The sequence below is a fragment of the Megalobrama amblycephala genome, linkage group LG22 (assembly GCF_018812025.1).
Source record: "Megalobrama amblycephala isolate DHTTF-2021 linkage group LG22, ASM1881202v1, whole genome shotgun sequence".
Lineage (NCBI taxonomy): Eukaryota > Metazoa > Chordata > Actinopteri > Cypriniformes > Xenocyprididae > Megalobrama > Megalobrama amblycephala.
The window spans coordinates 11,012,056-11,024,296 of record NC_063065.1 but is presented as its reverse complement, the minus strand read 5'-3'; the positions used below and the strand labels follow the sequence as shown (position 1 = coordinate 11,024,296).

General features: G+C 34.9%; 1 protein-coding gene across 10 annotated transcripts in view; it reads left to right on the top strand.

Moving 5' to 3' along the window:
- atp8a2 (ATPase phospholipid transporting 8A2) overlaps window positions 1-12,241 on the top strand; it is a 79,840-nt gene that overhangs the window by 37,209 nt on the left and 30,390 nt on the right. The gene's annotated exons all lie outside the window — the stretch shown is intronic.

Below are 12,241 nucleotides of genomic sequence, written 5' to 3'. Positions count from 1 at the left end.
TTTCTGTCCCCAGGTTGATTTTAAAGGAAAAATGCTTTAATGAATGCTTATCATTCTAGTTTTAAAAGGTGAATTATAATAGCTATCAATTTTAGCTATAAATCTCTTTTATAATGTTTTCCTTATTCTTCCAACTACTCTGTTGTAGGACAACCTCTATTTTTTTCTCTCACACAAGGCTAATTACTTCCAGGCAAAGATAGTAATACTAGGGAGCTTGTAAAGTCTCAGATCTCTGAGAACAGCAGAGCATCATTCACACACATACATACATGCATAAAAACACACATATGGCACTGGAAACAAAAGCTCCCGGGAAGAAACAGGATGACCGTTCTGTGTTTAATTTTTTTCCCCCCTTGTTTAGAATGAAACACTGATAACAGTTTGTAAAAATACAGTTGGGAGATTTTTGGCTCATTTCGTTTCTAGTCATTCTGTTTGTAAAATGAAAACAGTATGTTCAGATGAGTCAGTTTAGTTGTTGTTGTTGGATTGAGGCTTTAAGAGGCCATGCTATATTGTAAATATAATTATGGCTGAAGGCTGAATGGTATTGTTACCTCTAGCTTCAAATTGCTTATTTTAAACTCAGATTCATTTTCAGATGAGAAGCATGAGTTCGCATGAATCACAAAGAATGAGTTATGTTTTATGAAAATAAATAAAAACATAGATATAAATAGATATACAGTACCATTCAAAAGTGTGGGATCTATAAGATTTTTGAAGTCTTTTATACTCCAAGACTGCATTTATTTGATAATAAAAAACAAGTTGTGGAATTTTGCAATTATATTAAATACTATGTTATTATAAAATAAATAATATTGTGAAATGGCAGTTTTAAAATTACTGTTTTCTATTTTAACATATTTAAAAAAATAAATAAATCAATATTCCTGTGATGGTAAAGCTGAATTTTCAGCAGTCATTACTCCAGTGTTGTCACATGATTCTTTAGAAATCTTTCTAATATGTTGATTTGCTGCTCGAAAACATTTATTATTATTATTATTATCAATGTTGAAAACAGTTGTTCTGCTTAATTTTTTTTGTGGAAATCGTGATATATCGTGTTCAGGATTCGTTGATGCAAAGAAATTTCCGAAGAACATTTATTTAAAATTAAAGGTGCCGTAGAAAGAATGTCTTTTTAAAAGATGTAATATAAGTCTAAGGTGTCCCCTGAATGTGTCTGTGAAGTTTCAGCTCAAAATACCCCATAGATTTTTTTTTTATTAATTTTTTTAACTGCCTATTTTGGGGCATCATTAAATATGAGCCGATTCAGGCTGTGGCCCCTTTAAATGCTCACGCTCCCCGCCCACGGAGCTCGCGCTTGCCTTTAACAGCATAAACAAAGTTCACACAGCTAATATAACCCTCAAAATAGATCTTTACAAAGTGTTCGTCATGCAACATGTCTAATCGCGTAAGTATGGTATTTATTTGGATGTTTACATTTGATTCTGAATGAGTTTGATAGTGCTCCGTGGCTAAAGCTAACATTACACACTGTTGAAGAGATTTATAAAGAATGAAGTTGTGTTTATGAATTATACAGACTGCAAGTGTTTAAAAAATGAAAATAATGACAGTCTTGTCTCCGTGAATACAGTAAGAAACGATGGTAACTTTAACCACATTTAACAGTACATTAGCAACATGTACACGTAAACATTTAGAAAGACAATTGACAAAAATCACTAAAAATATCATGTTATCATGGATCATGTCAGTTATTATTGCTCCATCTGCCATTTTTCGCTATTGTCCTTGCTTGCTTACCTAGTCTGATGATTCAGCTGTGCACAGATCCAGACGTTAATACTGGCTGCCCTTGTCTAATGCCTTGAACATGAGCTGGCATATGCAAATATTGGGGGCGTACATATTAATGATCCCGACTGTTACGTAACAGTCGGTGTTATGTTGAGATTCACCTGTTCGTCGGAGGTCTTTTAAACAAATGAGATTTATATAAGAAGGAGGAAACAATGGTGTTTGAAACTCACTGTATGTCATTTCCATGTACTGAACTCTTGTTATTTAACTATGGCGAGATAAATTCAATTTTTTAATTCTAGGGCACCTTTAAAATATTTTGGAACATTATAAATCTCAAACATTTGAACGGTAGCATAGAAATATTTATACAGATATAAATATTTCTAGCAAAATGCATTGTTAAGAATGCAAATTTATTATTCTTTTGTGGTGGAGCCAGTAAAAATATTAGAAGGGAAAAAAAAAACGTATCCTGATCAAACAGATAAATATACATTGGAATTTTTTTTTTTAGTCAAATTTTATTTACTTTACATAATTAAGCACAGCTGCTTGGATTAATTGACCAATCAGCATGCAGAACTGAATCTATTTTATAAGGGTATATTAACTAGGGCTGTGCTCAGAATATCGATACAACGATACATCGTCATGAACTCCTGACGATGCGCGTATCGATACAGCAGCTGCCGTATCGAGTCTGTCTTGCATTTAAATCTAGCCAATCACGTGATGTCAATTGACGCTAGCAAGCAATGCAAGCAGACATTCACGTTTCTGTGAGCTTTCATTCGTAAATAATCAGCTGTTTTATCGCGAATGTGAACAGGAAATGCGCTCTCGAACGGAGAAACACGCGATCTCCAAGTCATCGATCAAAGCGTGCTAACGTTTTAGGACAGGTCGATGGTATATAAATCATGCCCGAACGTTAGCGTTTGTCAATCAAGCCAAACCGTCCATTTAGAAACCGAGAAATTTGGAGGCCGATCTCTCAGGTTGACGCGCGAGCTGGCTTGACTTAAGTTTTCGTGAGGATATAGTTTATGGACTGTTTTGATTTCGGTAATTACATCTAGAAAGGTAAAAGCAGTGATGACATATATAATAGAGATATCTGAAAGTGAAACGAAAGTGATATTGGCCTCGTCCAGTGGGGAGGACGCACGAGAGGAGACCTGCGCATTTAATTGGTATGTGTATACTGTAATACTGCATTTACAATGCTTATAAGTGGCGTGCACTTTGATCGTGAAAGTGAAAGTGCCCTTTGCGGTCACATCGCATCATTTAAATCTTGTTAACATTAGTTAATGCACTGTAAACCAACATGAACAAACAATCAACAACTGTATTTTTTAATAACTAACATTAACAAAGATGAACTAATACAGTATGTATTGCTCATGGTTAGTTCATGTTAATACATTATCTGATGTTTAATAAATGAACCTTATTGTTAAGTGTGTATTGTAAACTCATGTAGCCCATATTTTGTAGACCACGTTAATAAAAAAAATGTTGTTCTAGAACATATTTTGAGTTGATATCCAAAAAAAAATCATTTTTACAGATGGAAAAAAAAAACAGGCAGTATAGACATTATTATAATATTATAGCCAATATAATTAACCAACTTAGTTTTCTAACAGTCAACTTACTGTTGCAAGTGAAATTAGTCATTGAGCTTTGTTGATATGCTTCAGTGTCACTATAATTGTCAATTCAGTTACTGAGGGAGTGACTTTAAAAGCAAGCTTTTAAAAGAAGCTTTTTTGTGACAATTTTTTTATATTTAATTTAAATCATTGGTTTTTTTTAATGACAAAAACAAAATAGTTTTTCAGTTATCACGACTGTTATAACACTGGTTATTCAATAAACACATATTACTGTTACTAAACTCTGCTCAAAATAAATTTAAATTCTAAATTGAACCATATCGTGATACGTATCGTATCGTGGCTTTAGTATCGTGATGCGTATCGTATCGTGACATTGTTGGTGATACACAGCCCTAATATTAACCATTTCCATTTTATCAGTAATTACTTGCCATGTCACGTCTTTTCATTCGACTTGTTTGTTCATGTCAAAAACGTGATGAAAATTCAGGCTCAGTGTGGATAATCCCTTTAGGCTCAACAACAAGATTTTGTGGTTGTAATGGATGGTGATTAATAAATAATAGTGTTGTTTTTGTTCTGCCTCTAATGGGCCACCATTTGCGGTAATCAATATTGTCCTTTTGAAAATTGTCCAACTAAATTATTGGATTTATTGAATGAGTGCTTAGTGGCTTTTTATTTGTATGTTTTATTCAACTAGTAAAAAGCATAGAAAAAGATTGACATTTTAAGTAGATGGGCGGTTCTCGTCTTGGTTAAAATCTCCAAAAGAATTCTTTATCTTACCGAGCACTTAAAATAACCCACAGTTACCTCAGACACTGCTGGGGTGAGCCTTATGTCACAGCTGTGTGTGTTTGTGTGGAGGATATGAAGAGTATAGTGTGTTTGTGTGTGTGAATGAGAGAGTGTGTGTGTCAGCTGCCGTTTCATGTAACGCACAGTTGGGCCAACACATCACGGCCCTTCATGTCTTCCTCCTTTCTTTCTGTCTGTCATCCATATAATGCACAAATAAGTTCGTCATTGTTGATGATGTGATTGGTCGATTTTCTCTGTCTCTCCTGTTACACAACCCCTCCTCCATCTATCATCGGCTCCCAAATTTACAGGAACAGGCTGTGCATTAGAGTGTGTTCAAGCATAAGTGTGTGTGTTGAGTGAGGAGTAACGCGATCTCCTTTTGGCGCTCAATCTCGTCAAAACAAATTCTGCCAGCAAAGCCTCCTGGGTAAACATGATGGCTTTTGACTCAGACTCTGTGACAAGTTCCATCTGTCACTCTGCTGTCACACACACACAGTCCCATTCAGACAGCTGGTGTCCTTGTAACACACACTGAGTTATTCTTATCCAAACATTTTCTTTGCCTCCTTCCTTTGTCGTGCATATTCTTTCCATGGCCCACACATATTCCCTCTTACTTTCCCAGACACACACACTCTTTTGTCTGTCTGATCTTTCTGATAGGCTGCATTCCATGTTTGCTGTCACACAGCCTGCATTACATGACTTACACAAACATGCTCACTGTAGTCGTCATTAATCATACACACACAATTTGTGCTCCTCTTCCCTCTGTGTAATGAGAATATTATACACAGAACTGAGAGGTCAGCACATGCGCAAAACGGCCAACATGTAATCGAAATCTTGCTGTCATGCATATTATTTTGGGGTCAGAACATTACAGGTATCCACGTTCATTTGTTTTATAGGTATGGGGGTATTTCTGGCATTAAAAGGATTAGTTAATTTCAGAATTAAAATTTGCTGATAATTTATCCCCATGTCATTCAAGATGTTTGTCTGTCTTTCTTCAGTCGAAAAGAAATTAAGGTTTTTGAGGAAAACATTCAATTTCATTAAATATGAGCCGATTTAGGCTGCGGCCCCTTTAAATGCTCACGCTCCCCGTCCACGGAGCTCGCACTTGCCTTTAACAGCATAAACAAAGTTCACACAGCTAATATAACCCTCAAAATTGTTCTTTACAAAGTGTTCGTCATGCAGCATGTCTAATCGCGTAAGTATGGTGTTTATTTGGATGTTTACATTTGATTCTGAATGAGTTTGATAGTGCTCCGTGGCTAAAGCTAACATTACACACTGTTGGAGAGATTTATAAAGAATGAAGTTGTGTTTATGAATTATACAGACTGCAAGTGTTTAAAAATGAAAATAACGACAGTCTTGTCTCCTTGAATACAGTAATAAAAGATGGTAACTTTAACCACATTTAACAGTACATTAGCAACATGCTAACGAAACATTTAGAAAGACAATTTACAAATATCACTAAAAATATCATGTTATCATGGATCATGTCAGTTATTATCGCTCCATCTGCCATTTTTTGCTATTGTCCTTGCTTGCTTACCTAGTCTGATGATTCAGCTGTGCACATCCAGAAGTCCTACCCTTGACTAATGCTTGAACATGGGCTGGCATATGCAAATATTGGGGGTGTACATATTAATGACCCCGACTGGTACGTAACAGTTGATGTTATGTTGAGATTCGCCTGTTCTTCGGAGGTCTTTTAAACAAATGAGATTTATATAAGAAGGAGGAAACAATGGTGTTTGAGACTCACTGTATGTCTTTTCCATGTACTGAACTCTTGTTATTTAACTATGCCAAGATAAATTCAATTTTTAATTCTAGGACACCTTTAATTTCTTTTCGACTGAAGAAAGAAAGACATAAACATCTTTGATGACATGGGAGTGAGTAATTTTAATACTGAGAACTAATCATTTAAAGGGATAGTTTACTCTAAAATGAAGATTCTGTTAGTATTTTCTTACGTTTAAGAAATTACTGTTTTTTTTCCATACTTTTATGAGGTTATTTTGACTGTCAAACACAAAAGTAGACATTTTGAAGGGTCATATAGATATTGCTTTATAATGACAGATCATAGCGACTCCAAAAACATCCGACTCAGCTATAATTGCTATATTTAAGTCGATTTTTTTTTTTCCTTTTTAGAACTTTATTTGGTCACTTTGAACTTGTATGGCAAGAGAGGAACCTTTAGTGTTCCTTTAAGCTCTTTAAAATTGTTGTATTGTGAATGTAATCTTGATTATTTATTATACATCATATTTATTGAAAGAATAGAACTTTACTTGAAATTTCTGAGGGTATTTTAAAATTTAAAAAAATGCCATTACAGCAACTGCAACCTTTAATCATGATTAATTCGGATTATAACAAAGCCTGTCTAACATTTATTACTTTTATAAAAGTATTATGGGCGCTGGCTTGTATTTTATATATGTTCAAATGTTTGTGATTGGTTAGTTTTTTTTTTTTTATATAAGCCATGACCCTTTGTGTGTGTGTGTGTGTGTGTGTGTGTGTGTGTGTGTGTGTGTGTGTGTGTGTGTGTGTGTGTGTGTGTGTGTGTGTGTGAGAGGCCTCTCTGCCTTATGCTGTTTATGACACAACTGCCATGTTGCACTGCCATTGAACAGATAAGATGACCTGTCATATGCCACAGCAGTTGGCCTTTATGTCTCACTCACTTGTGTGTGTGTGTGTGTGTGTGTGTGTGTGTGTGTGTGTGTGTGTGTGTGAGAGAGAGAGAGAGATTTCTCTATGAATGGAGAATGTGATCTGTGATATGTAACACCAAAGGGGCCTTTCTCTCTATTCTAAATATAAATGTGATAAGATCCCTTTCGCAGGAACCTGAGAACACAACAAAGCTCCAGTGTGTGTGTGTGTGTGTGTGTGTGTGTGTGTGTGTGTGAGCGTGCTTGTACTGTAGTGTTTTTTATAAATGTATGTTTGTTTGTGAGAACATGTACTCTATTCAGTTCCCAGCACAAAGACATACAGAAAATAACATTTAGCTTGGATCATAAAATACATTCACTTCTGATATCTGTCAGGGAATGACATAGAAAAATGTACGGTACATCTGAAACAGGGGAAGTCTGGAGTCTAAATGAGTCCTTAATGGGTAAAACACTAGTTTTCTCTTGAGTGTCTCAAGAGTTCATATCAAGAGGTCTTGATAGAAATTATAGAATAACAGTGAAATTGCATGACCAGCAGCTGTCCAATAGTGTCTGTCCACTCATTCCATCCTGTCAAACAGATTTCACTTTATATCTCATCACCACCTGAACTCATTCAGCACATGGCTGCATCCCACGTAATTTGGGAGAAACTAGTACTAGTTTTGCATATTATTTATTTATTTACCAGATATTTTAAGTAACGTTCTAATCTTTCATTTAAATATGATGAATAATAATTAGACAATTTTTTGTATGTAAATCTAGACTAAAGTTGTATATTTTTATTGTTGTACTCTTACATATTTAAAAAAATATATATATATTTTAAAATTACACATTTACTAATGTAATTTTTTTGTAGTAAATTTTCTGTTTTAAAGATTAACATTAATGTATTATGAATGAATATTGAACCGCAGTATTATACATTAGCATTAACAATCTTTTTGTAAAGTTTACCATTTAATTTTTTTATTTATACATGCATACAGTACTAGTCTTGCATTATTTATTTATTTTCCTAAAGCAGTGTTTCTCAACCTTTTTGACTCCAAGGCTCCCTATTGTCCACAACGATATTTAAAGGTCCCATGACTTTAAGTCGTTTATGAATTACTGCATAAGGATTAAGGATAAAGATTTTGACAAATATTTTTGACTCGCAATTTCTACCTGATAAAATATTTTGTAGGATATTCCTTTTGTATTTGTATGTATAAAAATTTATAAAATGCCTATGGAGTTTATTAAGTTAATTCCTATGGAGATTGTTGGAGTCATTACGTTTTTATTAATTTACAAGACTTTTCCGTATATATATAAATAAACCTTTTAAAATTAGGCTATACTCAGGTTTTTCAAGACTATGGTAATCCTGGTTCTTTAAAGAAAAAGAAAACATTTATTGATGGAGTGAATTAAAATAAGAAACATCTTGATTTGTAGTTGTTTTGGCATATTTTAATGCTCGTTTTGTTTTATTGTAAATCATTTTAAATCAGCCCTGGCCCACTGGTTGGGAACCCTTGTCCTGAAGTATTGGCAAGGTTATGGTCAGTAAAACTGTATGGCTTGAGTTTGCATTAATGCAGGGTGAATTCTGCGTTCAGTATGTATGTGGTTTGCCCAAGGATTAAGATTTAGTGACTGTTGGCGGTTCCCATGGACACGACGCTGGCAGCCGTGATAGTGAGAGGTTTGACTGGCACGTTCTTCAGGCTTATTAGCGCCTCTGTGTTGGAATATTAGGATGTTTACTCCAATGCAAAGCTAATTGCTCTAACGCACACAAACTCACGCACCCGCTCATACACAAACATTTAGAAGGTCATTAATGTGGTAATTTAATTGTTAAATAAATAAGTTGTGCAAACAGTCCTGTTAGTCACAGATAAAGATTTATAAACTCACACCCTGGTGAGAGACACATTGACACATCCTCTCTGAAGTTAATACTAAATCAAACCAGCCGTGAGTGTCTAATGGAGAGAGTGGAAAAGAAAGAGCTGTTTTTAATAATAAACTGAGTTAGCTGGGAGATTTAGTCGGTAATGAATTACCAGTAGCAGTTTTCTTAGGCCGCTGTTTACACATTAAGACACACGCACAAATGCTTTGACTTTCAGCACTCAGTTGATCCATTTCTTTCCCTCATGTTTTCTTGGGAAAGGTGAAAGCAAACAGGAATTCCTGAATGAAAAGATAAACACACACAGGCAAAACATGTTCGGGTTGAGCTGAGGAGAGGAGATGAGCTCTAGTTACTCAGGAATCTTGATGGTTGATCTCAGCTCCGCTATAAACTGTGTTCCGAAACCTATCGAACTGCTTCGTTTCCTACTGCCTACATAGACAGCTGCCTTCTGAGGGAACATCCTAACCACCTTGGAATGCTCTACATAGACAGAAACATAAATAGTGCACCACACGTCCACACATGAGACTTAACTTGCGATTAGTTTAAATAGATTGGTGCTAGCATGTTGCTAAGCTAACGATTCAATAATCATCATTAGCATACAAATACAGACAAATATTAAATACAATATTATTTTTTGTGTTGAATGAAATCTCACTTGATTATTTTTTTTTGCACTGAGATCTTTCTTGTGAAAAAGAGCAAATTTTAATAATAGTACTTATGGAAATATTGTACTTTAAAATATATACTTATCTTTATACTGAAGTGCGAGCTGAATGTATTGTTTTTTTAACACTTAAAGGGTTAGTTTACCCAAAAATGAAAATTATGTCATTAATTACTCACCCTCATGTTGTTCCACACCCGTAAGACCTTCATTCTTCTTCGAACACAAATTAAGATATTTTTGATAAAATTCGATGGCTCAGTGAGGCCTCCATTGATGGCAAGATAATTATAACAAGATAAGATAACACTTTCAGTGCCCAGAAAGGTACTAAAGATTTATTTAAAACTGTTCATGTGACTACAGTGGTTCAACCTTAATGTTATGAAGCGATGAGAATACTTTCTGTGTGCCAAAAAAAACTAAATAATGACTTTAATCAACAATATCTATTGATGGGCGATTTCAAAACACTGCTTTATGAAGCTTTACGAATCTTTTGTTTCGAATCAGTGGTTCGGAGCGTTTATCAAACTGCCAAAGTCACGTGAACCATTGAAATTTCGAAATGTTTTGAAACACTTATGACGTAACAAAGCCTCTTACTGAAATCACGTCTGTTGTAGCAGTTAGATACACGCTCCGAACCACTGATTCGAAACAAAAGATTCGTAAAGCTTGGTAATTTCATGGTAATTTAATAAACTTTAATGTCATTTCTATTTAAACTTGTATGCCAGGTATTTAAATTGAATTGCAGTTAGTACATTTAAAATATATTAAAGGTGCCCTAGATTCAAAATTTGAATTTACCTTGGCATAGTTGAATAACAAGAGTTTAGTAGATGGAAAAGACATACATTGAGTTTCAAACTCCATTGCTTTCTCTTTCTTATGTAAATCTCATTTGTTTAAAAGACTTCCGGAAAACACGCGGATCTCAACATAACACCGACTATTACGTAACAGTCGGGGTGTACGCCCCAATATTTGCATATGCCAGCCCATGTTCCCAACATTATGAAAGGCATTAGACAAAGGCAGCCAGTAACGTCTGGATCTGCACAGGTGAATCAACAGACTAGGTAAGCAAGAACAACAGCGAAAATGGCAGATGGAGCGATAATAACTGACATGATCCATGATAGCATGATATTTTTAGTGATATTTGTAAATTGTGTTTCTAAATGTTTCGTTAGCATGTTGCTAATGTACTGTTAAATGTGGTTAAAGTTACCATCGTTTCTTACTGTATTCATGGAGAAAAGAGCCGTCGCTATTTTAATTTTTAAACACTTGCAGTCTGTATAATTCATAAACACAACTTCATTCTTTATAAATCTCTCCAACAGTGTAGCATTAGCCGTTAGCCACGGATCACAGCCTCAAACTCATAGAGAATCAAATATAAACATCAAAATAAATACTTTACTCACATAATTCGAAGCATGCATGCAGCATGCATGATGAACATCTTGTAAAGATCCATTTGAGGGTTATATTAGCTGTGTGAACTTTGTAAATGTGCTGTAATATAATCCAGAGCTCGTGTGGCAGGGAGCACGCGAATTAAAGGGGCGGCGCGCTGAAAAAATCAGTGCATAGTTAATGATGCCCCAAAATAGGCAGTTAAAAAAATTAATTAAAAAAAATCTATGGGGTATTTTGAGCTGAAACTTCACAGACACATTCAGGGGACACCTTAGACTTATATTACATCTTGTGAAAAAGCATTCTTGGGCACCTTTAACATTAAAATGTAATATCGAATAACACACTACAGTTTAAAATTATAATCAAGTGCTTTAAATGTGCTTTAATTTGTTAGTAAAAAAATAAGTGTAATTTAAAACAAGATTATTAAAAACATGATCATGTTACTTTTAAAGTAAATGTACTTTAAAGTAAAAATTTTAATTTGACATTATTACAAAGTGTACTTCATAAAATGGTATTGAAGTGTTCAAAAACATAGTCATGTTCTTCGAGTACTCTTAAGTTTCTTTTTACTTCAGTTTTTAAAAATATACCTGTACACTTCTTTTTCATAAGGGCAGCACAGTGCATTCTGGGAGGGTAAAATGTAGCTACAAAAATATCTTAAGAGGTAACATAATTCGTTAGAACAGTCTTTGCATCTAAAGCACTGATATAATGCCTTAAATTACTACTTATGTAGGCAGCTCGCTAAGTTTTGGAACAAGTCAATCGTTTCAGTAAGATATTGATTGGAGTCGGCAGTATGGAGTGAATTCATCCTCTGTGTTACACGAAGGCTGTCGTAGTGCTGACAGAGACTTCAACAGCTGCGTTCATGTATGTTTGTGTGCGTATGCGTGTGTGGCCGCCAGCGCCGTGCCTTGTTGCGTGCTGCGTCGTCCACATGGTTCTCGTTACAGAATGAAGGATGTTTGTTTTCTCTATTAGTGATTCTGTCTCCATTATCAAGATCTCTATCAAAAACCGCCTGCAACCACAATTCAATAAACACGCACGCATATATTTCACCTTCACTTTTTCTCTGTCCATGTCTTTTTGTCTCACACATTTGTCTAAATGCGGACATACCAATAGACATCTGTTGTTTTTATAAAATACCTACTAGCTAACATCAAAGTTCTTGACAAAAACTTGACAAACTTTCCTTTTCTTTCTCTTCCCCCTCCATCCTTTATCATATTTCTAACTCTCTCTCTCTCCA